This window comes from Mirounga angustirostris, unplaced genomic scaffold (genome assembly GCF_029215605.1).
Source record: "Mirounga angustirostris isolate CCGP_5_RB_7025 unplaced genomic scaffold, mMirAng1.0.hap1 SCAF_3, whole genome shotgun sequence".
Classification (NCBI taxonomy): domain Eukaryota; kingdom Metazoa; phylum Chordata; class Mammalia; order Carnivora; family Phocidae; genus Mirounga; species Mirounga angustirostris.
In genome coordinates this window covers 136,532,341-136,559,838 of record NW_026991711.1, presented here as the reverse complement: position 1 = coordinate 136,559,838, position 27,498 = coordinate 136,532,341, and the positions used below count along the sequence as shown (strand labels likewise).

Here is a 27,498-nt window from a genome sequence, read left to right as displayed (position 1 = left end):
TCACATTTAGATCCTTAATCCACCTTGAGTTTATTTTTCTGTATGGTCTAAGAAAGTAGTACAGTTTCATTCTTTTGCATGTAGCTGTCCAGTTTTCAAAAAAAACCATTTATTGAAGAGACTGTTGTGTGCATTTAAATGAAGAGAAAACAGGGCTTGGAACATAGTAGGCCCTCAGTACATAGCAATCAACTCCTCTGTCCCCTCTCTTCCCTCCTTTTCCCTTACAGTGTGATAGAGTATTTCTTTTATTTCCTATCTCTTCATTCCTTTTTTTTTTTTTTTTAAGTTCCTTGAAGAAACAGGATCCTAATGGCTTTGGTCAAAAAAAAAAAAAAAAGATAAATAAATTCAGGGTGCTAAATTCTTAAATTCTTGAGGGGTCTCTTCTAGTCTTACACCTTTGAGAATATTGCCTTAGGTTAGCAAAGGATACTTAAAGGTAGTACAGAATATAATTTTCTTAATTCAGTGCTATGGATCAGGAACAGTTTTTACTCTGGAGACTGGGGAATTCATTTCCTATAATTGAGGGTATAGAGAGTTAAGGATGGACCAAGAGCAGCTGTCTAGATCCCTCTGCCCTCCCTTGTCTCCTGCCCTCATATCTCTCTGCTGTGGTCACCCCCAGAGATGAGACAGATGCCTCACTCAAAATTGGTTCAGGTGTCCAGACTAGAGATGACACACATGCACCAAGAGGGTATGAAAAAGTTTATATCTTACATGATGGGTCTTTACAGCGAGAGCTGGGCAACCTCCCAGGCAACACTGAAAATGGCTTGAGATCAAGGAGGGGAGACTGGCTTTGGCTTTTACCATGGTTACGGGGCCCCTGAAAACAGAGTTCAAAGTTCATTGGCAGCAGCCATAGCTTGTAGTTCAGTGTTCCTTTGCACATTCACCTCCTGTAGGAATTAGAACCTCCAACCCTGCAGAGTCTGGAATTGTGGAGGTGAAAAGTACATAACCCCACAATGGGTCATTAAGAATAATGGTAAGTGGGGCTACTTTTGCTTTTGTTCTCCATTCCCAGACACAGGTATTTTTTTTTCCTTTTGAGGACACAGTGACCTATAATTCCCTGACTTGAAAGCCCCATCTTACCAATCATCTTGGACCACTCTTGGTAGCACCTGTGTTAGTTTGGGTTCTGTAAGTAGCAGATGCTAAAATGGAGTTAGATATGTAAAAGAATTATTGTGGAAGACACCTGTTAAGGTTAAAAGAGGAGAGCACAGAAGGAGGCAGAAACCACCTTCAGAGCATGATGCAGGTCTTACACCTATGAAAGGGAGGAAGACAGCGGGGGAAGAGCCTTACCCCTCAATGCACTGCTCTAGTACCCCTTCCTGGTCATTCATGGGCCAAGTACAGCCCAGCAAAAGTGTGGTCTCAGCAGGAACATGGTGTAGAATCCAAAGCTGTGGCAGCTGGAGGCTGCCAGTCAACCGCACTCCCTATAGCATGTGGTCTTGAAGGGCAATGTGAGCAGCGCACCTCCATGTCTCCCACAGACAGTGGGATGTGTTTTCGGGGTCATGATTCCTGTTAACATCCTTTCAGAGACGTGTAAAGAATTAAATTCCTTTTTAATAACATTTTGGCCAATTTGGATTTTGCTTCTTTAAATGCAGCAGCCATTGGGGTACTGAAACTACATCATACAAGTCTTCAATAATTAAATTTAAATATCCAGCCCCTAACAGAGGTAGAAATCCAATAAATTTTGTTTGAGATGAATTTCTCAGCAGCATAGGATATATATTGAAGAAATTGGAAATGTGAATGTGAAGCTGAGCAGTTCGAACTTGATTTCAGTCTTTGGAGACAATGAAGAGTTTTTGAGCAGCAGGATGATGCTGCAAGTAACCATGCTTAGCTTTCTGTTCAGCATCAAATGAGATGGTATGGGGTTTTATAAGTAATTTTATAGAAATAGTCACCAAGACAATTACAATCCCAAAGTGCTGATTTATCATTAACAACAAGTAGATATTGAGTGTATGTATCAGGTTCTGTGCTAAGTGCCAATTCGGTTCACTTACAGTGATCAAAACTATCATGCAATGCTAAATGCTTACATTTTATTAACATGGTATCTTACTGTTTAACTTACCAACATTCCAGTGAGGGAAATATTATGGTTCTCATTTTACAAAAGAGGAAACTGGGGTTTCAGATATGTAAATAACTTACCGAAAGCGAGGCTATATCTTAGCCTTCATTAATTCATTCATTCATTCACTCAGCAAAACGTTTTTGTGTGTGTGGGCAGAGCCGGTGAAGGGGGCAGAAATCAGACCCTATAGGGCCCAGAAGGCCAGCCTCAGGATTTTAACCCAGGAGGAAGAGAAGCAGGGAAGTGATATGATAAGATTTGTTTTTAAAAGTCCCCTCCCCACCCCGCCTCCAATGTGGTCAACGAACGGAAGGAACACTGGGCGAGGTGGGAGGGATCTGTTTTGAGACTAGTCAGGAGCTATTGCAGGGGTTCAGGTGAGAGGGTGGCATAGTGGATGGAGGGGAGTAGACAAACCTGAGAGGTATTCAGTATTTAGCAGACCAGAATCTTCAGCAGTTAGCGATTGGTTGGATGCAGGGTGAGGGAGACGAGGGTATTAAAAATAATTAACAGGTTCTGGCATGAGCAACTGGGTAGAGAATGATGTCACTTGCTGAGATCAAGGGCACAGGTGAAGGACTAGAAGTGGAGGGGAAAAGTACACTCATTTAACCCCTTAATCCCAGCTTGATTAAGATCGCTGGGTTATTGATCCCAAGACCACTCAAGATGACTGACTCATCTCTAGCTCAGTTTACTGGTCTCAGAAATACCTACTAAATTTTCATCTTCTCCAAAATACATCCTTCTCCCTGCCACCAGTTCTGTCTCTAAAACATAGAACTGATTATCACTGTTGCTCAAAAAATATTTTTATCTCCCTCTTCCCTTTCAGAGAACAGAATCCAAAAATTTCCCAGCCTACCACTGTTGCTTCCAGAGTGTTTTCTGCCCTCTCAGCTCTTTCCTGTTGGGCCCCAGGCTTGTTCTCATCACAGTCTCACTGGTTGACATGTCTTTCCCTTGCTCCCAGTAGGCAAGGAAACATTTTGTGGGTCCTGATCCTTAGCATGGAGCGCTGCACATCTAAGCATAGTAGGTCATATTTTCCAGCACATCACACTCTCGTTTTTCCTTCTTTCTCATTAGTTTCTCCTACTTAGTCATTTTGCTGATTTCTCCTCATTTGCCCAACCTCATAAAATGAAGTTGCCCAAGGTTTAGTCCTTTGACCTCTTCTTGTAACTGTCGTCACTCCCGTGGTGACTTAACCGATCTACACACCGATGGCTCCAAATCAATATCCCTGGCCAGACATTTTCCCTGAACTTCAAACTTACATGTCTACATATCTATTCCACACTTTCACTGGGAGACTAAAAATTACCTCAGATTTATAGATCCACAACTCAACTCCAATTGACCCCTTCACATCTCTTTCATCTGCTGTCTTCTCTACCTGATAATGCATCAACCCCCAAACCATAAAGTCAAAATTGCCTCTCCTTTTTCTGTTATACCCCACATCCAATCTGTCATGTAATTTTGTGGGCTCTAAATTCAAAATATATTTAGGATTCATTTTCTGCTACCTCTACTCCTACCACCTTGGTCCAAGCCACCATAATCTCTCACCTACATTAGTGCAATAGCTTCCTAGTAGGTCTTCCTGGTTTTGCCCTTGACCTTTGTCTTAGGGTAGGCTGGATTGCCATAACAAATGGACCCCCAAATCTCAGTGGCTTAAAGAACAACACCTTTACTTCTTTCTTATGCAGTAGTCAAAGGCCGAGGTCAAGTCTTCAAAGCAGCTCCCCAGTGCACATTTAGTTCTCTGGCCAGTGGCAGCTCTGTTCTCTCCTAGTCAGATGACCATACCTGCATGCCAAGACAGGTAGGAAATATGGTCCCTGGCTGGCCAGCCGCTTCCACTGACAACTCTATACTATGGAAGAAGGAGAATGGACTTGGGTCACCTGCCAGTTATCTCTGCTATACTCCCTAGACATCATTCTCAACATAGCAGCCAGACTTTTGAACAAAACTCAGATGCCTTCCAAACTCACTCCCTTACCACCTTCAAGCCTTTGCTCAAATGCCATCTTTCAATAAGGCCTATATTTTTCTTCCTTGTTTAAAATTGTGACTCCCCACCCTACCTACTTACACTCTTGTACACGTTTCCCTGATTTTTCTTTTCTATCATTTATCACCTTTAAATATTCTACACAATTTACTTAATGTTGATCATCTATCTTGCTTGATAAATATAATCTCTCCTTTATTTACTGTTATTTTCCCAGTACTTAGAATAATGTCTGGCCCCATAATAGGTGTTCAATAAATATTTGTTGAATGACAGAACCAAGAGTGAGGCCCAATCCTTATAGGTGGTGATAACTCAAATTCCATCCCCTGATTAGGAACTACTACCTCTCAAATGTGCCAAATTGCACAAAGGGAATCAGGAAAGGGAGCACTAATATCCCCATTATAACAACAACAATAATCAAAATTAAATAATGTACATGTCTGCTACTAGTCACCAGAAGTGTCACCTTCATTGGGATTGGGGCACATTATGTAATAAATAGGGACATTGCCCCTGGTTCAGAGAATCACTTACCCTTCTTTTGATTCCTATCCCCTGTGGCCACCACCTCCTCTCTCAATAAATTAAATACTGTGGCTCATCTAAATGATTGCTACTGAATTCTTACCAAAGAAAATGAAAAACCCTCATGGTTATTACAGTCTGAAACAATAGAGATCACAATATCCAGGCCGCACATACCAGCTCAGAAATGAGCCAGATTTACTAAGCCCGTTGCCAGGTGAAGGATATAGTGTACTTTCTTGCCGTAATTTATATTTCCCCTGAGTTGCTTCATAGCTTAGGCAATGAGCTAACAGTCACTGAAAAGAAAGAGATGTGTCAATGCCTACAGTTGAGCTTAGGTTTTTTCCTTTGTCTAATTGGCCTGGGCCCTCTGTAGTTGCTCCTGAGACCTGCCTTAAGCTCCCCTAAGCTGGGAGAAATGCCTACAAGCTGTCACAATACCCACTGTCTTGTTTTCTCTGGCTGGAGAGCTTTGACAGTTACCAAATTCACAAATTTATTGTCTGAGTCAAGTCTTCAGTGAGCACACGTTGTTTTCAGAGACAGTGTCTTCTGTAGATATAAAGTAAAAAAGAATAACATAATTAATTTATTCATTCATTCAGGAAATATTGATTGAGCATTCACTATATGCCAAGCAGTGAACGTGGGGCATTCAATGATGAGCAAAATGGAATAGCATCTTCCCAGAGCTTGCAATTTAGTTGAAGATACTGACAAGTAAACAGACAATTACATATGAGTAATAAAGGCTGTGACCAAAGGTGCTATGCAAAAGAGAAACACTTAGCTGGAATTTATTTTATCAGAGATAGACTTTGGGGATCAAGGAAAGTGTCACGAAATAACCCTGCTACAAAGAATAGATCTAATATAAATACTTACTTAAGCATTGAGAAAGCAGGGTTTGAGATTAAGAAGAGTGGTTTCTATTATTTTGTGTTTTTCTTTTTTGTTTTTTGGTTTTTTTTTTAGTTTTTGTACTTGTTTTTGGCAGAGGATTCTCCTCAAAAATATTAATAAGATTAAGTTAGGTGTGCTGAGTTCAACGGGATTTCCAATAGATATATCTGTGTTACTGCCCTCATTTCTTTCTTGTTTGTTTTGCTTCCAGTCCCAATTTTTTTCTTTCTCCCCCCATTTTTTTTCCATAATAATTTCAATTTAGAGGACAAATATGCTGAGAAACAATGAGCTGCAATTTCATATCCTATTGGTTCTATTTCTACTGCAAATACTCTGAACTGGGTGTTTACTCTCTGGTGTTCATCACTGATCCAAGCCCTCCTAGTATAGCCCATTAGGTTATGAAATGCTACCCAATAGAAAATATGCTTAGTCCCCCTTTCTCCAAGATTTAATCTTATTATTCAAATAACAAGAAAGAAGACTCTTTGGGTATGAAAATTTGGGGAAGTTACAAACTAACAGGCATCAACTTGGCAGTAAAACAAAAACCCTTCATCCCTAAAGGCACACATTACAGGCTATGATTTCTAAAAGTTTAGTTATTATCATTTTAGGTAACATTGCCATAAAGGGATCTCTGCAAGAGTGTCAAAATTCTTCTCTCTCAAGATAAATTTTGTAAAGAGGTCTCCCTTTTCCGTGTTGTCTACAGAATCCCCATCTGGTGAATCCCAGACACTCAGGATAAGCCTGGCTGGCCATTACACCTGTACTTGAAAATATCATCTCATAAACCTGACTTCTAGAAGGTTCTTCTGCCTTCGAAAGTATTACTGAATCTTTATTTTATTCATTAAGAACTATTTAATAAGCATTTACTTTGTGCCACAGCCCTATTTGAAAGAAAAACAGGACCGAGTATTTACTATCCAATTGCACCTTTCTTAGAGGGAGAAACATCAAATGACTAGTATCAATAAATATTATAGGAGGACTCAGATATGGCCTCTTGCTGACAGTAGGGAACATTCTGGCTCATACCAAAAACAATTGGGCAAGACTAATCTAATCTCTAAATTTTAATTTTTAAGTTGATCAATATAATGCATAATTATTGTTTAAAACAAATAGCATTAAAAGACTTATATTAAAAATCAGCAGTCTCCTGTTCTACTCTCTCCCCACCAATCCCACTCCCTAGAGACACTTTCAACTTAATTAGCTGTCTCATTGACATTTACCTCTATATTTAAAGTAATATGCTTATAATTAGGGTGACATATACCAAGTTTGCTTATCAGTTCCAGTTTATGCCTGTTGTCTTGGCATAATTATTACCAATGATCTCCTTCACTCTCAAAAGTGTCTTGATGTGATAAATAATGACTGCTATACTTGCTATGAATCATCGTGATTTATTGCTAAAAACACAGGATTAGGGATCTATAAATTTCCGTTATGGTAGTTGAGCCCTCTTATACCCTCCACTTTCCCTTGAATTCATCCTCCCAATTGAGCTATATAATTTTGGGTAGAATTCTATAATCAATACTTATCCTATTTTGGCTAAGTATTATTCAATGTAACCCAAGTACTTCATTGTGATGTTTTCTTTCTTGTATAACTTTTTGTTTTTTTCTGGAGTTAATAATTGCCTCTTTTTAAAATTTAATTTTTGTGCACCTTTATTTTTTCCCAGATGCTTTAACAAAGCTGTGAAATGCATAAGCAACAATTATTCCAAATTCTCGAACACTTCAGATGGTATTTCCCTTGGCATCATTGTTTCTAGGGCCCTCTCTATCTTTCTGCTCCAAACCAGACCAGTTTGCTCTCTGGACCTGTCATCCTGGGACTTCTCTTCAAATTCTAAAAAAAATATTTTTTTTCCTCTGAATTAAAAACCCAGCCAAACAACCAAAGTGTAAAGGCAGAATAAATACATTCAAGGAATCAACAAATATACTCTAGCCAGCTACTGGAGGAATGACTTCAGGAAGTGAAATACATGAAGAAAGAAGCATAGCATACCGGTACCCTAATTAATAAAATCTCTGAATTTTTTGTTTCTTCCCGAGAAAGCATATACGCTACTTGCTACACTCTCCAAAAATGGCACAATTTAACACATTGGAACAAAAAAAAAATATAGGAAGATCCATCTTTCTTTTTTATCATGATCTAAAAACATAAATCCTTAGTAGTTGTGGAAATATGCTTGAAATTTAGACTGTGACAAGAACAAACATCTAAACCAAAAACAAATTTACTTGGCAAGGAGTGTAGGAAAGAAGGTATGTCATCTATCAACACTATTTGGTGATTCATGGATTTAAAAAAAATCCACTGAATATATGAAGTTGAGCTATGACTTAGCAAAAGATTTTGTTCTGATGTAATGATGCTAATTTTAAACTTTAAACAGCTTGAAAAGGGAGATGAATGTCTGAAATGAAAATCTCAACTGGTTCAGAGATAAAGAATATAAAATCAGTACTTTGGGAAGGAGCCACATTAGCCTTCCTCTCTGCAGACCTACTTGCATTCCAAGAATAATTTTCATCTCTATCAAAAACAGGTAAGCTCTTTTTATCAATACTCCTACCTCAACCAACTCATTGTGGTTATCCTATTCCTAAGGTTTTCTATGGAAATGGTAAACGAAAAAAAGCTATTGACCTTCTGCTACCCTATCCAAATTTGTCCATTCATGGAATAATCATTCATTGAGAATCCATATTTCTTAAAGTTCACATTTAACTTTCTTTTCCTCCTCTTAAATGTATTTAAGTTTTTACTATGTTACTTATTACTTGTCTTCACTTTCCTTATATCCTTTCTGGGGATAGCCTGAGGGTGACAATAGAATTTTCTTCTATGACTCTTCTCTTTTCCTTCTGTAGTCATGTTTCACCACAGACATTCACAGAGGGATGTACATATCCCCTTACTACTCATTGTGTCCAGATGTGTGGTTTAATTACATTATCAGTATGCACTGTATCAAGAATAGCCTTTAGGGCGCCTGGGTGGCTCAGTTGGTTAAGCAACTGCTTTCGGCTCGGGTCATGATCCCGGAGTCCTGGGATCGAGTCCCACATCGGGCTCCCGGCTCAGCGGGGAGCCTGCTTCTCCCTCAGACCCTCTCCCCTCTCATGCTGTTTCTCTCTCTCTCTTTCTCTCAAATAAATAAATAAATAAAATCTTTAAAAAAAAAAGAATAGCCTTTATATCAAATATAATAATGTAGACAGTAATCTACGAAAGGATCTTACAGCCATGAATTCAAGTTATTTTTATGATAACCCTCAAAATAGTTGGAACAAGTATTATTATTCTCTGAGGAAAGCACCTGGGGCCTAAAATATTAAGAGTCTGAAAAAATCAAAGGCATTGTCTTGTAGATATATTCCAATCTATTTTAGCTATTTTAGTTTGAAAATTCCTAAAGAGCAGGAACTTTATCATTGCAATTATTTATCTACTATATATTTATATCATTCCAATGTCAATTATTTATAGTTATATTATAATTATTTCTAATATTTGTATATAAAGATGAAAAAATCTTCAGTGTCTCAACGGTTGGTGAGAAAGAAAACAAAGTTACCCAAAGGCAACTGATTTAATTGAGGAAGATCTGAATGACTCAAAATGAGTAGTTGCAAAATAGACTTCTCCCATGTTGTATGATAAAGAAAGAGAAAAAAAGAAAGAAAAGATACTCAGAATAACAAATGCAAAAAGGACATATTAAGCTGTCTTTTTTAAAAGACACCCAAACAGAGCAGGAAAGTAATTTTTCATCACCTGTACTATGAAGATGAGCCACTTGGGGGAAAAGATTAGATCATAAAAAATTTCAAACATACCTGATGAATCAAAGTCAGTAATTTCAACAATGTAGCTCCTGAGGCAATGGATAAAGTCTAACTATTTAAAAAAGCTTATGCAATTGGATGATGGACTCAGGTAATCACCTTGGCATGCACACTTGTCTTTTATCTCAAGCCCTGAACCATAGATTATTAACCTCTTTCATAATGCTAGAGATTTTGAGAAGTAAACCTAAAAAAGAATAAAAATATAAATAAAGACAATTAAGAAATAAATCTACATATAATGTACACTTTTCTAACAAAGTGTACTGATCAGTGTTGTAATTATTATAATATTATTTTTGTTTTTCTGTTTCTCAATGTGTTTAGAACATTTAAGAAAATCTAATATATTAGACTTGTAGCTTCAGTTGAAAGAAAAAATGTTAAGTTTAGCATCAATATTTACATACAGAAATTTAGTTTGTTAAACATATGAAATTTTAATTTATAAGTTATTTTAGTAATGTGTGAATATTTGGAGCTGTATTAATTGTCTAAAGGTTTATAAATTAGACTTTAGACAAAGTATAAATGGTGAGCATTCCTTTCCTCACACAGGAGTCATTTGGGCATTAAAGAAGTTGGTAACAGTGATGAAATGCTACAAAGTGAGAAAACCCAAACTGTTTTCCATATCTCCCTATCTCATGAGAAACCAAAAAACTTAAGGTACTTCAATCACTGAAATGTGCAGATATCATGTACAACATCTAAAAATCAATGTCTCAAGGGAGAGTAGTGTATCTATATTGAACCATTACATTGAAGTGGGGAGAGGGAAATTTGGAATTCTAAATCACAATTGCCATTAATTTTGCAGGTAGTCCATATTATAGAATGTTCTCTTTAAGCAATCCTAGATTATACTGGTCTTCGATTATACTGTATTGAGTATAGTTTTTTTGCCCATCAACATGAAAATTTTAGGTCATGGCAATTTGTATTTAAAATTCATGTAAGATTTACAAATTAATTTTTTTAAAAAAATCTATCTTTAGGCTCTAAAGCAGTTGATCTAGAAAAATAATAGTGCAAAGCTCAAAGGACCGAACTGAATGATTCCTCAGGGTGAATGTGAAGAATCCTGTGGCCTTATGATACTTTTTGCTTTTTATACTTTGCTTGATGACAGAAACTGAAGGAAACTCTGCCCAGTGAGTTTGAACCATGAAAATTAGAAAAATCTAGTTTGTGCCAATAGTTTTGGAATACAGGCAGGAGTGAAAATATGAGGATACTTAAAAATTATTTGCATCTAAAAATGGAAAAATAAATAATAGGTTGCCCATAAGTTACAAGTGGCTAATAACATAGTACATGATATTAACAAATAGACCATATCGATGCAAAATTGCAAAATTGCCATTCTCCATATTTAAGAACGGTGATTTTTTTTTTTCTAAAAATAAAACCTGAAAGTTTTGCTGATGGTGCTTGGAGTCATTGCTGGAATAGTTATAGTGGTTGCCCACAATCTATGACTCACCTAGGAAATAAGGCCAATGGAAGTGTATTCAGCACATTCAAACAAACAAAAACAAACAAACAAAAAACATACACACACACCTTAGGGTTCATACATACACCTAGAAAATAAAGACAAAGTAAAAATGTGGTACCAACCTCTCAAGCACCATACTGCTTTTTGGCTATTTCTTTAGGCTATGTTCTTGATCTATATCTGAAGGTGAAGTGTCCTGGAGAAATATGGTGTCAGGGGGACAGGATGAGTAGGTGGGTAGGTTGAAACAGGTGGTGGAGAAAAGGAGATATACACTGTACTTAGGATGACCAGCATTGCCCTGGGGCCAGCTCTGATGAGGTTCCAATGGCTGACATGTAGCAGATAAATCTGACTCATGCACCATGTGGCTAATGTCACTCTAGGAGATTGCATTCAGGACCAACTCCTATGGCCTCTATTCCATTTTGGGTCATTGTTATTAGATTCGGTTAAGCGTCTGCCTTCAGTCCAGGTCATGATCCCAGGGTCCTGGGATGGAGCCCCACATCTGGCTCCCTGCCAGCAGGAGCCTGCTGCTCCCCCTGCTTGTGTGCTCTCTCTCTCTCTCTTTCTGTCAAATGGATAAATAAAATCTTTAAAAAAAAGATTCATCTTTAGAGCAGTTCCATATTGGTCATATTGCCCATGTTTCTCTATTTCTGGTTTTTTGTTTCCAGATCCATACAGCATTACATTCTGAAATATTACTATTGCCAGCCTGTCATAAAGATATATTCATTTTCACTGTCAGTTATAAAGCGATCATGAATTTTACTTTATAACTTTTTCGTTTTGAAACAGTCTTTCTATTTTGTGACAACAGGTAACATTTGCATATTTTTTGTCTACCCTCACTCCCACTGTTTGAGTCTTACAGGGCATTTATATATTTTTAAATGTTCACCATCAGTCCTTGGGCTGAAATTTTTCTAGTCATGATTTGATTTTTATGAAATTTATCCTCTAGTAAATGCCTCAAAAAAGGCTAAAAAAAAAAAGGGCACATAATTCCCTAAATTCCTTAAATTGATTTTTCTATATGCTTGATATTTGAAGGAGACCTTAGCTGGATATAAAATACTTGCTTCACAATTCCTTTCACTAAGCTTTTAAAAAATGTTGTTTTATTGTTGCCTAGCTTTTTATGTTGGTTTTGAAATGTCTGATGTTGGTCTAATTCTTTTGTCTCCGTAAGTTATTTGATATTTCTGCCTGGAGACCTTGATGGTTTATACTTGTCTTTGAAATCTATTGAGTTTTACTAGAATATGTCTTAAGAGTTTAATCATTCTGGATTAATTTTTCCTGGTACCCACTGAACTCTCTGAATGTATAGATGTAAGTCTTTTTTCATTCTATAAAGTGATCTTGAATTATAGTTTAAAATACTAGCTCTGTTGGGGCACTTGGGTGGCTCAGTCAGTTAAGCGTCCAACTCTTGATTTCAGCTTAGGTCATGATCTCAGGGTCATGAGAATGAGCCTCATGTTGGGCTCCATGCTCAGCAGGGAGTCTGCTTGGGATACTCTCTCTCTCTCTTTCTCTTCCTCTGTCCCATCCCCCCATTCCCTTGCTCATGTGCTCTCTCTCACTCTCTCTCAAAAAATTAAATATTAGCTCTGCTTTATTGTTTTTTTCTTCAGGGTCTCTGTTAACACGAAAATTATTCCCTTTTTGCCTGTCTTACAAGTCTGCTGCTTTCCCACTGGTCCTTTTTACTGCTTTATTTAGGCCATTTTCATTTTCTCCAGGGTTTCCTCGCCCTCTTTCAATACCCCTTATTAAATTGTTTGAGTCTATTCTCTCTTGGGCAACTTGCAATTTATTCTTTATTTTTGAGATAATTTTGTCTTTTTCTTCCATTGTTTTCCTAAATGCAATCAACCCTTTTCATTTATTCTGATTTTGCCCATTTTATTTTTAGTTTTTGTACTTCTAATTTATTATTTATTTATTTATTTTAATTTAATTTTATTATGTTATGTTAGTCACCATACAATACATCATTAGTTTTTGATGTGGTGATCCATGATTCATTGTTTTTATATAACACCCAGTGCTCCATGCATTACATGCCCTCCTTAATACCCATCACCGGACTAACCCATTCCCCCCCTTCCCTCTAAAACCCTGTTTGTTTCTCAGAGTCCATAGTCTCTCATGGTTCATCTCTCCCTCCAATTTCCCCCCATTCATGTTTCCCTTCCTTCTCCTAGTTTGTTTCTCAGAGTCCATAGTCTCTCATGGTTCATCTCTCCCTCCGATTTCCCCCATTCATGTTTCCCTTCCTTCTCTTAATGTCCTCCATGCTATTCCTTATGTTCCACAAATAAGTGAAACCGTATGATAATTGACTTTCTCTGCTTGACTTATTTCACTTAGCATAATCTCCAGTCCCATCCATGTTGATGTAAAAGTTGGGTATTCATCATTCCTGATGGCTGAGTAATATCCCATTGTATATATGGACCACATCTTTTTTATCCATTCATCTGTTGAAGGGCATCTCAGCTCTTTCCACAGTTTGGTTATTGTGGACATTGCTGCTATGAACATTGGGGTGCATATGGCCCTTCTTTTCACTACATCTGTGTCTTTGGGGTAAATACCCAGTAGTGCAATTGCTGGGTCATAGGGTAGCTCTATTTTTAATATTTTGAGGCACCTCCACACTGTTTTCCAAAGTGGCTGTACCAACTTGCATTCCCATCAACAGTGTAAGAGGGTTCCCCTTTCTCCACAACCTCTCCAACATTTGTTGTTTCTTGCCCTATCAATTTTTGCCATTCTAACTGGTGTGAGGTGGTATCTCAATGTGGTTTTGATTTTAATATCCCTGATGGCTAACGATGATGAACATTTTTTCATGTGTCTGTTAGCCATTTGTATGTCTCCTTCAGAGAGGTGTCTGTTCATATCTTCTGCCCACTTTTTAACTTGATTATTTGTTTTGTGCGTGTTGAGTTTGAGAAGTTCTTTATAGATCTTGGATACCAGCCCTTTATCTGTAGTGTCATTTGCAAATATCTTCTCCCATTCTGTGGATTGCCTCTTTGTTTTGTTGACTGTTTCCTTTGCTGTGCAGAAACTTTTTATCTTGATGAAGTCCCAAAAGTTCATTTTTGCTTTTGTTTCACTAGCTTTTGGAGATGTATCTTGAAAGAAGTTGCTGCGGCTGATGTCAAAGAGGTTATTGCCTATGTTCTCCTCTAGGATTTTGATGGATTCCTGTCTCACATTGAGGTCTTTCATCCATTTTGAGTTTATCTTTGTGTATGGTGTTAGAGAATGGTTGAGTTTCATTCTTCTGCATGTGGCTGTCCTATTTTCCCAGCACTATTTAAAACAGTTTCTCGTATTTCCAAATGCTTGTATGAAAGTACTCAATTCTGCTTGATGTGAACTTACAGTTTTCTTTACAGTTTTCTTCTTTATAGTTTCCTTCTTATTCTTGGTTGTCTTATCAGAGGAGAATTTGCCTCAGTTGATAGGCATGAAATTTCATTTCGTTTGTTTTCACTGTATCTCTATGTGGACTTGACTTTACATTTGTTCGTATTTATGGTATTGAAGTGCTTTGAGATTCTTGGTTTAATGGCATCATTTATTTTCTTTCTTTTTTTTTTTAAGGATTTTATTTATTTATTTGACAGAGAGAAAGAGTGAGAGAGAACAAGCAGGGGGAGCAGCAGAGGCAGAGGGAGAAGCAGACTTCCTGCTGAGCAAGGAGCCCAATGCAAAGCTTGATTCCAGGACCCTGGGATCATGACCTGAGCTGAAGGCAGACACTTAACTGACTGAGCCATCCAGATGCCCCTAATGGCATCATTTCATACTGGTATAGCAAAACTCAGGTACTTTGGCAGTTTTTTGGGGGTGTGTTTTTAAGTGGTAAGGAGGGCCATGAGTCCTTTGCTTTTTTTATATTTCTCCTTTATCTTATGGAAACATAAGATTTCCCTTTTTTCTTATTTTCCCCTTTTCTTTTTTTCCTCTTCCCTCTTCTACTACCCAAAGGGTATTTTTTCCTTTCCTTTTTCATATTTCTTTTTTCCCACCCAGAGCTATGAGATTCAAAGAGTGCCATATTAAATCCTGCCTGTCCCTTTAAATCACCATACTTCAAGTTTCCTTCCTTAATTTCTCTATTTTTGAATAATGTATTGTTACAGAAGGTCACCAGGCATTTGTTTTAATTAGGTATGGCAAGACACACAGATGCAGAAATGACTGTCATGAAGGAAGAAGTTTTTTTACACCCATGCTCATTCCTGGATGCTTTTTTAGTATTTACAGGCTTAGAGTGGACTTAGTCTTTTTGGTGGTAGAATAATTTCAAACTTAGGATTCTTCACTAGCTTCCCTATTTTGCCTTGCCTGCAGTTCTGGGTCTGCTTTTGCTCACCCAAGAGCCTCGTGGCAGCAAGGTTGGGGTGGGAGTGTGAGAAGCTGCATTCTGGGATTTGGTTATTCTTTTTTTATTCATAGTTAATTTGAAGTTTGGACATTCTCTATCTCCAGGTTGTGCTGAAATATGATTTGCATATAAATTTACTTTTTCTTTCTGCTGTTTGTACTATTTGAGGAGGATATATGAGGGGGCAGGTAGTGATGCTGCCACCATTGTCTGAACCTACCAAGAGGTCCATCAACTTCATTTTTATTGAAAAGTATGGCAGACACAGAGTTGCCTACCAGTTTCCATTTTTCTCTCATTCTTACCTGCTACCAAAAACTTGATTTGTAGTAAAGGAAGTAAATACATAATTGTATTGTTGGGTACTTGTGTGTCTTATTCAATTTTAGGCTCCTGTGGCCACGTGACAATTTAGTCAAAGAGATACAAGCAGAAATCTACTTGATGGGTTTTGCAGGAAAGTCTGTACCTCGATAGAAATGGTTAGACTCTTATTAACTTATTTCTTCATAGTTCATGATCTGAAATACAATTTGCTTAGCCAGGCATCAGGTGGGTTGTAATGTACCAATAAGGGGTGTGTGAGTGGGGCATGAGCATGCCAGGTGCACCACGGTGTGATACACATCTGCTAAGAGGAGGAGGAAGATAAGCAGGGAAGTGCTGATTTGAGAAAACAGGAGGTAGGGGAGCAGAAAGAAAGAGCAGGTAGAGAGGGCTTCAAATAGGAAAACCCAGAGAAAATGTCAAATCGAAATTGAATATAAATTAGAAAAATGCTTGAGATATATAATAGTTTGTCTCCTTTGTTTGTTATGACAAGGTGGATTTATATTCCCTAAAACAATTCCTTATACATAGGGAGTGCCCAATCATTATTTTTGAGTGAAGGATTGAATCAATAAGCTTTGAGGTAGGGAACAATTAGTTTTCAAATGGGCTCCATAATCTTGAGCTATCTAAATATTTTATGCTTGCTTTCTCCATTTTTGAATAATATATTGTTATAAAAGTATACCCAGGATTTGTTTTAATCGGGTATGGTAAGACATACAGACACAGAAATGACTGTCATGTTTTATACCCACATAAACACAGGAGGCCCAGCACAGCATGTAGGGCCACATGAGGAAGTACCAAGGTTGGTCAGGAGGTAGAGGAAGCAGGGGAAACTACGGGCAGGGACCTTTATTGTGGTTTCTGTGGGAAGGAATGGAAGAGACCAGGGTAAGCCAGTTTAAGATTGGCTAGTTTGAATAATTTCAGCAGGCTCTGGGGCATAGAGACTGTCCCAAGTTGTCTGAGGGCTGGCCCTGGCGTGATTAGGGCAAGAGTGATTATGGAAATAGTGGCCTGAAGTGTGAGAGCCTGAAAAGGGCTGGAGGTAAGGGCTCTCTATTAGATGGTTGCACATGAAAGGAGAGTTATTTGCTATCTTCAGGGTCAGCAAGGCCCCAGATGTAAAGATTCAAATACAGAAAACATGGTTATTATATACATTACGTACATTATATACATTTATATACATTTTTGCAGTTACCTCATTTCCTTTTATTAGTAGATATAAGCTCATTCACAGGTAACTTTATATTCTGTAGTTCTCTCTACTAAGTGTATATACTAAAATCTACATAGCAAAAGATACTAATAAAGTTTCTGGTAATGGGCTGTCTGCCTTGTGAGCCCTCAATAAATAAGGTTTAATGAATGCTATAGAGACTTTCTTTTTTTTTTTTTTTAAAGATTTTATTTATTTGACAGAGAGAGACCGCGAGAGCAGGAACACAAGCAGAGGGAGTGGGAGAGGGAGAAGCAGGCTTTCCACCGAGCAGGGAGCCCGATGTGGGACTCGATCCCAGGACTCTGGGATCATGACCTGAGCTGAAGGCAGACGCTTAACGACTGAGCCACCCAGGCGCCCGAGACTTTCAACAAAATATTAAATGCAGCCAATGACAGCCCAGTTAACCAGTGGTGAAACTAGGAATTGACTCTAGGCTTTTTGTTTCCCAATGCATTGTGTTATCCAATAAAATCATGCTTTGACCAGAGTAAAAGTCAAGGCAGCTGCTCTTGAGAATATCTAAATAGAAAACTTTAGGTAAAAAGCATCTCACTTGTGGTCAGAGATCAGGAGCCTATTCAAAATAACTGACTCTGGGAAGTTCAAGGGACATTCCAGGAAGAATTTTCTCCACTTCTGCCTTTTTTTTTTTTAATGTTCAGTGATTCATTAGTTGAATATAACACCCAGTGCTCATCATATCACATGCCCTCTTTAATGCCCATCACCCAGTTACCCTATCCCCCCCCACCTCCCTTTCCACAACCCTCAGTTTGTTTCCCGAAGTCAAGAGTCTCATATAGTTTGTATCCCTCAATGATTCTGCCTTTTGGATTTGCAGTGTCCTATTGAATTACTTCCCAAAGATGAATCATGGCAAGCGTGATTGAAATCTAGACAGTTGTTAGTGTCCTAAACATCAATAATAACTGCAAGCAAAATACCACTAGAGCAATTAGCAAAATCCCAACACCCTGAGCTATTGGTCTCTCCACTTTTGGGCAATAAATAAATTTAAGAGACCCAAAGAAAACTTCAAGGTCATATCCTTATTAGTTCCCAGATATGCCACTTATATCTGTACTTCCTAGAACAACGGAACAGTAATTATCTGAGTCATAAACCTTGTGATTAAATTCTGTGATTATTTTTCTCCAACTAAATAAACTGTATACATCTTCACAATTTAATTGAACTCAAGTAGCTTACTCTAGCTGCTTAGCTACAGACAAAAACATGGGTATTAGTGTATCTAAAATGGTGCTTTAATAATTATTTTAGTTTCTCTTCATACTCTCCCCTCATAGGAAATTGTGGCTTCATTGGATGGTTGCTCTGCAGGCTGCAGGCAGATGTCAACCAACCCTGGTGAAGACTGTTTCCTTGATTGGCAACCAGTCAGGCTAATGTAATTTGTATTTCCAGCAGAACTTTGAAGAAAGTTTAAAATTGCTACCTTAGTAATAGCAGAACTCTTGGTTTATAATCTTCTCAATACAGAAAGCTTTTTTCCCATTACTTGAGTTACAAAACACCCTTCCAGTTATAAACCATTTAAGTATGTATAACTAGCATGATCAATACTAGATTCATTTCTATAAATATAGAATCAAGCAAAAACCTGCATAAAATGGGTATTGGGGCGCCTGGGTGGCTCAGTCGTTAAGCGTCTGCCTTTGGCTCAGGTCATGATCCCAAGGTCCTGGGATCGAGCCCCGCATAGGGCTCCCTGCTCGGCAGGAAGCCTGCTTCTCCCTCTCCCACTCCCCCTGCTTGTGTTCCCTCTCTCGCTGTGTCTCTGTCTGTCAAATAAATAAAATCTTTAAAAAAAAAAAATGGGTATTAATGGTATATTGCCCATCCTTTTTTTTTTAAGAACCATATAAGAAGCTTTTTCTTTGCAGGGATAATGCTATATTGCATTGATGTTGGTTTTGTTTATTTAGCTTTCGCTTTTAAAGAAAAAAAGACTCACTTAGGAATAAGTACAGAAATTATCAAAATCTATAGAATTGTGAAGCTTTATGGCATTTTATAAAGCACTTTCACATTATTTCATTGTGACTTACAGAAACCCTATGAGGGAAGTGGGGCAGGCATTACAGTTTCTATTCTAGAGTTGAAAATAACTTACGTAAAAGTAAAAGCACTTTGCTTGCCCTTAGAAACATGACAAATTAACAGTAGAGCCAGGGTCAAACCTAGACCTTATAAGCACAAGACTGTGTTTCTTGTTGGTGTTTTTTTTTTACTTAATTATATTTTAATTAAACTACACCCTGACTTAAGGAATTAATTCTCCACTCTGAAAAAAAGTATACCTATTCTCTTTCTGCACCAACTCCCACTCTCACCAACCCATCGTCATCACCTTTCTTTAATGATCTATTACTTTAGTCTCTAAAAACATCCATCCAGCGGCACCTGGGTGGCTTACTCAGTTAAGTGTCTGACTCTTGATTTCGGCTCAGGTTATGATCTCAAGGTTGTGAGATGGAGGCCGGCATGGGGCTCCAGGATCAGCACAGAGTCTACTTGAGATTCTCTCCATCTACTCCTCCCCCCTGCACAAGCTTGCTCTTTCTCCCCTCCCCCCTCAAATAAATAAAATCTTTAAAAATAAATAAATAAAAACATCCATCCATTTTGGCCCTAACCTATCACCAGCCTGTATGGCCATCTATTCAACTGTTATGAGCTCAATTAGATGAGTACATTGACACATCAATCAAAAATCACTCCTATTAATTCCTATCAATCTGTTAAAGCACTACTAAGCAATTCTGGCCTCTCTCAAGCCCATAGAACCTCTGCCCTCACACCCCAGGTTCATTATTTTCTCTAGTTGCCCAGAGTGATTACCAGACTCCGCAATAAGCAGAACTTGCATGCAGGATCAAAACGTCCACATCCCTGTATCTCATTCCTTCATATTCCTGCTGGATGGAAACTCAAGTTGTTAGACTCAACAAACTAGCTGGCTAATTCTACTACAGGGTTTATGATTGATTATAGTTTGAAAATACCCACTTCCCTGAAAAAGGGTTGCTGTTTAACAAAGAGCCTTCAATAACTTACTCCAAAGGGATTGATTAAGTAGTCAGGCAAGGCTAGAGGAAGGGCTTGTTAGGTATTTTCTTAATATGTGATTCTACCACTATCATATGGAGGCTCAATAAAGTGTTTTAGTTTAAAGTGAAATAAGTCAAGCAGAGAAAGTAAATTATCATATGGTTTCACTTATTTGTGGAACATAAGGAATAGCATGGAGGACATTAGGAGAAGGAAGGGAAAAATGAAGGGGGGTAAATCAGAGGGGGGTACAAGCCATGAGAGACTATGGACTCTGAGAAACAAACTGAGGGTTTTAGAGGGGAGGGGGGTGAGGGTATGGGTTAGTCCGGTGATGGGTATTAAGGAGGGCACGTACTGCATGGAGCACTGGGTGTTGTACGAAACCAATGAATCATGGAACACTACATCAAAAACTAATGATGTACTGTATGGTATCATAACATAAAAGAAAGTGTTTTGGTTTAAAAAAACACTTAGAAATCTGAAATCCACTGTTCTAAAATAAAGCTGCCTAATTGTACCTAAGGACAATGTCAAGCCCCGAAGAGAGAAGGATGGAAACAAACTGGAGTGAATTTAATGTGGACAACAAAGTTTCTAATAAAAGCAAGGTGATGTTTAGGCACAAACTATAAGGGTACAGAGAAAGAAAACTATTCATTTATTGAATACTTACCATATTTAAAGTGCTTGGGTATGATAAAGAAACCACACTTCATATTGAATTTGTGTCAGAAACAAGATAGACTTCCTTCTTTACTCCAAACACTATAGCTGCTGGAAGGAAAACAGATTGAGTGCTTTTTCCTTCCACTCATAGCTTTTCAACATATATGGAGTACAAACAAACAAAAATGTACAAACAAAACCCATCCCCTAATTTGAATTTTGTGATGAAATTCACAACCCAAGGGAAGAATCAGACATAAATCTCAGGAACTCCACTATTTCCTACCAAAGATGTATTTAGTGATTTTCAGCAATTCTCTCAAGTTAGAGGTTAAAGGTTCCCCAACAGAAATCTAAAGATAGTCTTAGTAAAGCAAATTAACAACAAAAGGAAACTAGTCATTTGGAATATAAAACAAAGGATAATTAAATTTAGTCTTACTGAAACCTGGCTCTTAGTTTTGTTTGTTTCCTTTTTGGCTCAAAGTAAGGTCACTGACAGCAGATCGTTTGTACAAATAAAATACAACAGGTCCAGAGATAGCTTTCACTCTGCGAGATTCCTTATCTTTAGATGTTTCCTTTATTCCCTAAATCTGGGCCAAAAAGATGCTTAGATTGTTTTTATGATATCTAGTAAATGAGAGACTAAGTTTTAATTCTACACATACATTATTTCATGTAATTCTCATAATAATTTGAAAAGTTTACATGTATTGTCCTTTTTTGTCTTTGAGGAGATTTAGACTCAGAAACATGAAGAGACCTGTGGAAGGTCAGACTATCAGTAAATGTCACACCAGAAATCAAACCCAATCTATCTCCACAACCTCCACTAATTTCCACATTATGCCACTTCCCAGAAAGACCAGGAAATGATCCTCTACCTTGGAAAACACAGATGAGCTCTTTTCACCTTCTTCATACATGAAGACCAAGTTAAGTAAAACAAAATATAAGATCCGCTGTGCAAATGAGAAATATAATGGAGTGAAATGAGCTCTTCCTATTAGTTGGAATAGCAAAGAGCAACCAAAATGAAACTACTAGAAGTGAATCAGCTTGGTTTTGAATGATTGGATGTGTGACAAAATATCGACATGGGGAAAATGTGAACACTGCTGCCCAAGGAGCTTTGCATTTAATAAAATGCTGTCTAAAGAAATAGAATATGAAAGCTGCTACTGGGGGCAGATTATCTCCTTAAAGCAGGGGGCCCTAAGCTGTGGCAATCTGGTGGCTCATGCTACCATGGTGGGGGAGGGGGCTGGCAGCTGTGCCCCAAAATGTGGGTCAGGGGCTACAGAAGTTCCACATATGGTCCAAAGTCCAGGAAATTCTGACAGGAGCCTGTGGGGGCTCCCACACTTGTTTAGTCTGTGGTGTAGCATCTCATGGGGAGGGGCTAACTGAGTGTAGTGACAAAACCCCCATCTCCGGAAGGCCACTGGACTCTTGTCTGTAAAGCCTTCTCTACTCATTATTAGACCACCTCCCAAGTGAAACTATTCCTGTAGTTTATCCATAGATTGGCGAGGCAAGCCGTAGAGTTGATTAGGCGGTGGGTTTTCACAAGGTAGAGCACGTTGAAATTTTAAAATTTTATTTCAAAATAATTTTACACTGAAAATTACAAAAATAGTGCAGAGTTACCGTGTATACCTTAACCAACCTTACCTTAATGTTAACATCTTATATAACCATGGTACAATGATCAAAACCAGGAGATTAACATTGTTACAGTACTATGAACTAAACTTTAGACTATTACTTGAATTTTAGTAAGTCTTCATAATGTCCTTTTTCTGGTCCAGGATCCAGTCCAGCATACCACACTGCATGTGGTTTTTTAAATTTCTTCTTAGTCTTCTCCAATCTGTGACAGTTCCTCAATCTTGGTCTTTTATGATCTTGACGCTTTTTTTTTTTTTTTTTTTAAGATTTATTTATTTGTTTTGAAAGAGAGAGTGAGTGCATGAGCGGGGAGAGGGACAGAAGGAGAGAGAGAGAATCTCCAACAGACTCCACACTGGGCGAGCACAGAGCCTGACACGGGGCTTTATCCCACGACCCTGAGATCATGACCTGAGCCAAAACCAAGAATCAGACACTCAACCGACTGAGCCAGCCAGGTGCCTCATGATCTTGAAACTTTTGAAGGTTATGGTCAGTTACTTTATAACTGACCTCATTTTGGGTTTGTCTGATATTTTCTTACAATTAGATTGAAGTAAAGCATTTTTGGCACAAATACTAGAGAAGTGTGGTGTCCTTTTCAGTGCATCATGTCAGGAGGCATGTGATGATGTCTTATTACTATTGATACTCACCTTGACACGTGGTTAGGGAGGTGTCTGCTGGGTTTCTCCACTGTAAACTTACTGTATTTCCTTAGAAACCAATAAATGTCTTGTGGAGAAATACTTTGAGACTATGCAAATATCTTGTTTCTCATCAAATTTTTATCCAGCAATTTTAACATCCATCAGAGAAACTTGCTTGCAACAATTGTTACTGTTAGTGTTTATGTAACACTACAACTTAGAAAACATGATTTTCTATTTCCTTCATTTCTTTTACATTTATTAATTGGGATTCTTCTTTAAAGCTATCTCTATTTATTTATTCATTTAATAATTTATGTATGTTTGGGCTCAGAGATATTTAACTTTTTTCTAAGGGTCATAATGAAATATTGTCATTCATCTTATTGCTCAAATTAGTCCTCCTTTTTGCCGTTGATTGGCTTCTGTGCCCTTTTGACATGCCTCCATCTTGAGCAGTTTCTTACTTGAGTTTTATAGTCTGTCTCTTTTCAGCCTGTGCTTCAAAATGTGGTAGCCACTAAATCTCATCTGTCCTGACCAACAAATTGGCTTCCCAAGAATAAGTAGATGGGAGCCCCTTAACATCACAGTTTCTCAGATGCATCATATTCTTTGGGCCCACCTCTTGAGATTCTGATTTAGCAGGTCTCGTGTTGGGATTCTACCTGGATTTCATAAAAAAAAATTCATTAAGTGATGATTCTAAAGCTAACCATGTTTGGAAGTCACTGTCCTATTCCATAGATTATGGGAGTATATTTCTTATCGGTCTCTAGCCGTGCTACTCAAAGTTTGGTCTACAGACCAGCAGCATTGGCATCACCTGGGATCATGTTAAAAATGAAAGTTCTTGGGGCCCCTGGATGGCTCAGTCAGTTAAGCATCTGAACTCTTGATTTTGGCTCAGGTCATGATCTTAGGGTCCTGGGATCGAGCCCCATGTCTGGCTCTGTACTCAGCAGGGAGTCTTCTTGAGGATTCTCCCTCTCCCTCTGCCCCTACCCCAGCTCGCAGGCTCTCTCTGTCTCTCTCAAATAAACAAATAAACTAAAAAAAAAAAAAAAGTTCTTGGGCCCCTCTCAGACCTAAGGAAGCAGAATCTCTGGGGTGGGGCCTAGGAAAACAAGTATTTAAATGAGCTCTTCAGGAAGTTCTTATTTAAGTGTGAGGAGCACTGCAAATATACTGTGTTATAATTGGTAAAAATCACCGGCAGGCAAACACAATTCATCCTTCTGGCCTAAACCATACCTAAAGCAACTACTCCCAGTTGACTGGTGTTTTGTTTTGTTTTGTTTTGTTTTGTTTTGTTTTGTTTTGTTTTGTTTTGTTTCCCTGGAATGTACCTAAAGATTCTCATAATCCAGTGCTGTATTTTTCTTGGGTATCATCCCAATTGTTCCAAACATATGACTAGCTACTTTTATAAAGCTGTCAAATTAGAGAGGAAAAAGTGGATTCTTGTTTGCAAAGAAAGATACACACATTCCAACACCGAGCACCACTGCCTTTTTCTCTTGCCTTCTAGTGTCCTCTCATTGAAGAAACAATGCTTAGAAAACACAAGTGTAGTGTATATGAGAATTAAGTTGTCATTTAATTTAAACTTTTTGTACAATGAGAATCACTCTCTGACAGACATATATAAGAAGTCTTCTTTCCTGATGTCTTAATTTATCAACTGTGTATATTATTAGGTATCCATGGCAAAGCCTACAATAAATTATAATAATCCAGCTGAGGCAGTACACACTGTCCAATTACGCTATTTTATTTGGTATTTTAAAATTAGGTGTTATTTGCTTCATTATTAAAGATACACATTTAGAAGGGAAAGTATAATACTGGGTATTTTGGCCAAGTTTACCTGTGCACAGCCTAGCTTCTTCTAGTAGTACATTATACAGCGTCTAAAATAGATGTCTAGACATATTAAGAGCTCAGTAAACAATTAAAAATATTTAATTTAATTTAGGCCTTATTTTGTGACGTGTACAGCACTAAGCCTTTTAAATATTTATTGCATGTAATCAATGCTATGCCTCTCCGGGAGGAAAGGGGCCTGATTTAAGCATTGCAAATCTTCATGGCAGAAATACTCTGACCATGGCTAATTTCAAACTCCCCAAAGGCTCAACGAGTGGCCTAGAAAAATCCTGAAAATTTAACAGTTGACCAAAATAGTATGAGCTGACTTTAGTATGCCACTGCATGCAATCTTCACAGCAAGACTACGTAGTAGTATTAGGACTGTTGTTTTATTATTAGTGTGTCCATTTTGCAGATAAGAAAATCAAGAACATAAGGAAGCTAAGTAACTCGTTCAGGGTCAGATAGTAAATGGTAAAGCTAGGATGCAAACCTGGGGCTCTGTGAGGTTAAAGCTAACATTGCATTAAACTAACTGACAGTAAATTCCATTAGCAATGTGGAGTAAGATGAAGAGTTATTAAAATTCCCATGTGAATCCTCCCAGATGAACCAAAAACATTCTAGATTTTGACTTCTTTCCTTTTGGAACATGATGTTCCCTTGCTGTGTGACCTAAAGTCTTTTCCTTCTTAGGTTCAGGATGTGTTTATCCTGTGGTCAGAGCTGAATTCATTCATTGAAGAGCCTGCTTTTTTTTTTTTTTTAATTAGTTTCAAAGGTAGAATTTGTGATTCATCAGTTGCATATAACACCCAGTGCTCATTAAATCAACTGCCCTCCTTAATGTCCATCACCCAATTATCCTATCCCCCACCCACCTCCCTTCCAGCAACCCTCAGTTTGTTTCCTAGAGTTCAGCATCTCTTATGGTTTGCCTCCCTCTCAATTTTCATCTTATTTTATTTTTCCTTACCTTCCCCTATGTTGATCTGTTTTGTTTCTTAAATTCCACATATGAATGAAATCATATGGTATTTGTTTTTCTCTGACCAACATATTTCATGTAGCATAATAAACCCCCTAGTTCCATCCACATTGTTGCAAATGGCAAGATTTCATTCTTTTGGATGGCTGAGTAATATTCCATTATACATATACACACACACACCACATCTTTATCCATTCATCTGTCGATGGACATCTGGGCTCTTTCCATAGTTTGGCTATTGTGGACATTGCTGCTATAAACATTGGGGTGCATGTGCCCCTTCGAATCACTGTATCCTTTGGATAAATACCTAGTAGTGCAGTTGCTGGGTCATAGGATAGTTCTATTTTTAACTTTTTGAGGAACCTCCATACTGTTTTCTAGAGTGGCTGCACTGTCAGGTTTGGCCAGCAAACCCTGAGATGGCAAATGAAAAGATTACTCCAGACACTTTAGTAGGAGAAAGGAGAGGCCTGGGGACCAGACGCTCTAGTGGTGAAAGGCCTCGAGCCAAGATTTGTCTCCATTTTTATTGGGGTCATATCAATACACCAGGCACAAGCGCAAAACAAGGAAGAAAACATAACCTTAATTGTCAGGACAATAATATATGGGGCAGTACATGATAAGAGCAAGGAGGCAAGGAGTTTGTGAAGTACGTGACCACCACAGATGCCTGTTTTTTTTTTCAGAATTTAAATATTTACTCCCTAGATGAGAATCTTGAGCCGCAGTAAGAATCTGGCCACTTTCAGCCAAGAAACTTCAAAGAAGGCCCAGCGTTCTGGGCACTCCTCCTTTGCTTTTCAATTAGTCCCATCCAGGGAGGCATATACAAGTCAGATTTTGTCTATCCAGGCACTATGAATTCCCACAGCTGCACCAGTTTGCATTCCCACCAACAGTGTAGGAGGGTTCCCCTTTCTCCTCATCCTCGCCAACATCTGTCGTTTTCTGAGTTGTTATTTTAGTCATTCTGACTGGTGTGAGGTGGTATCTCCTTGTGGTTTTGATGCCGAGTGATGTTGAACATTTTTTCATGTGTCTGTTGGCCATTTGTATGTCTTCTTTGGAGAAATGTCTGTTCCTGTCTTCTGCCCATTTCTTGACTGGGTTTTTTGTTTTTTGGGTGCTGAGTTTGATAAGTTCGTTATAGATTTTGGATTCTAGCCCTTTATCTGATAAGACATTTGCAAATATCTTCTCCCATTCTGTAGATTGCCTTTTAGTTTTGTTGACTGTTTCCTTTGCTGTGCAAAAGCTTTTTATTCTGATGAAGTCCCAATAGTTCATTTTTGCCTTTGTTCTCTTGCCTTTGGAGTCATGTCTAGCAGGAAGTTGCTGTGGCCAAGGTCACAGAGGTTGCTGCCTATGTTCTCTAGGATTTTGATGGATTCCTGTCTCACATTTAGGTCTTTCATCCATTTTGAGTCTATTTTTGTGTATGGTGTAAGAAAGTGGTCCAGTTTCATTCTTCTGCGTGTGGCTGTCCAATTTTCCCAACACCATTTGTTGAAGAGACTGTCTTTTTTCCATTGGGCATTCTTTCCTGCTTTGTCGAAGATTAGTTGACCATAGAGTTGAGAGTCCTTTCTGGGTTCTCGATT

General features: G+C 38.1%; 1 long non-coding RNA gene across 2 annotated transcripts in view; it reads left to right on the top strand.

Moving 5' to 3' along the window:
* LOC123839294 (uncharacterized) overlaps window positions 1–27,498 on the top strand; it is a 93,191-nt gene that overhangs the window by 29,512 nt on the left and 36,181 nt on the right. For both annotated transcript variants that reach the window (XR_010410187.1, XR_006789601.3), the window contains exon 3: window positions 8,020–8,172. This is a non-coding gene — a long non-coding RNA (uncharacterized LOC123839294). The remainder of the gene's footprint in view (window positions 1–8,019; window positions 8,173–27,498) is intronic.